Raw genomic sequence first — 1,525 nt, 5'->3', positions numbered from 1 at the left:
GAGCTCCCGCGCACTTTTTGTTGTTGACAGCTTGGGCCGCACCAGCAAATATGGCTGTCCCTCACCCTGACACCCCCTCAGTATCATGATCTTTCAGTTTCTTGATGTTCTGCTTGTGCCACTCAATTTCTTTCTGCAGACGCTCAATCTCCTTTTTATGAAGAGTTATCTCTTCTACAGGTTGTTTCTTCAAGGCTACCAGCTGTTCTTTAGTCCGCTCTTGGAAGTATCATTCCTCTTCAGTCTTCTCTTTTTTTGCAAAGGTCCCACCGGCTTCCCTGATTGTGCCCGCCCAGGAGCTGAAATTAGCTGACCTTTAACAGCCAAAGTTGAAAAACACACGGGGACAATCATGTCATGACTGAGGCAGAGATTGGAGTGATGCAGCTGCAGGCCAAGGAATGCCTGGGATTGCCGGCCACCACCAGAAGCTTAGGGAGAGGCAAGGAAAGACTCTTGTCTCAGAGGGAGTATGGATGTTGGTGTTGATTTTGGGCTGCTAGCCTCCAGAACTGGGAGAGAATAAATTTCTGTTGTTTTAAGCTAAAAAAAAAAAAAAAAAAAAAAAACAGCCAAAGTTCCTGGCTTGCATGGCCCTCACTCCCCACATTCCGAGCTGCAGCTGCACCGCCGAAGTGGAGACTGCCATGGTTGTCAGTGCCTCGCAGCTCCAGACCACCCCACTTGGCTTTAAATGCAAACCTGCCTTGGACAGGCCTTGAAGGTATTTTTTCCTTCTGTCTGCTCACATCCAAGTGCCAGCAGTGCTGGTCCATTGGTGTCTGGCCTGTTCTCTTCAGATTCAACGTGCAGGACTACTAAGGGAGCCAATCCAAGGGAGGGGAAGTGGCCTCAGTTCCCGAGGTCGAGTTCCAGGAGACCAGCAGCATTGTCAGGATCCTACTGGCAGCGCTGGTCCATTGGTGCCTGGCCTGTCCTCTTTAGATTGACCCTGCAGAACTACATAGGAAGCCAGTCGCCAGTTTCTCCCCGCTCCCGATGTGTGTGCAACCTCCTCCTGTTTGGTTGTGACCCGTTATGGCGTCCCAACCTAATTAGCATATTTCTCTATTATGTATATAGACTAGAGGCCCGGTACACAAAAATTTGTGCACTTGGGGGGGTGGGGAGAGGGATCCCCCAGCCCGGCCTGTGCCCTCTCGCAGTCTGGAACCCCTCGGGAGATAACGACCTGCTGGCTTAGGCCTGCTCCCGGGTGGCAGAGGGCAGGCCCAATCCCTAAGTGCAGCCCCTGGTCAGGCTCAGAGCAGGGCCGATTGGGGAGTTGGGGCGCTGCCCAGTCATGCACAGAGCAGGGTGGATCGAGAGGTTGTGATGCCACCCTCAGTCACGCTCAGGGTAGGGCCAATTGGGGGGTTGGGGCACCGCCCCCCGTCACACACAGAGCAGGGCTGATCAGGGGGTTGGAGCTCTGCCCCCTGTCATGCACAGAGCAGGGCCCATCAGGGGGGTTGGGGCTCTATATCCTGTCACACACAGAGCAGGGCCGATCAGGGGGTTGGGG

At 54.2% G+C, this 1,525-nt stretch overlaps 1 pseudogene; it reads right to left on the bottom strand.

The window, feature by feature from the left end:
- Nucleotides 1–649, bottom strand: part of LOC102261879 — a 2,772-nt pseudogene extending 2,123 nt beyond the window's left edge.
- Nucleotides 650–1,525: the final 876 nt, after the last annotated feature.

Source organism: Myotis brandtii, unplaced genomic scaffold, assembly GCF_000412655.1.
Source record: "Myotis brandtii unplaced genomic scaffold, ASM41265v1 scaffold973, whole genome shotgun sequence".
Taxonomy (NCBI): Eukaryota; Metazoa; Chordata; class Mammalia; order Chiroptera; family Vespertilionidae; genus Myotis; species Myotis brandtii.
This window is presented reverse-complemented; position numbering and strand designations above follow the sequence as displayed.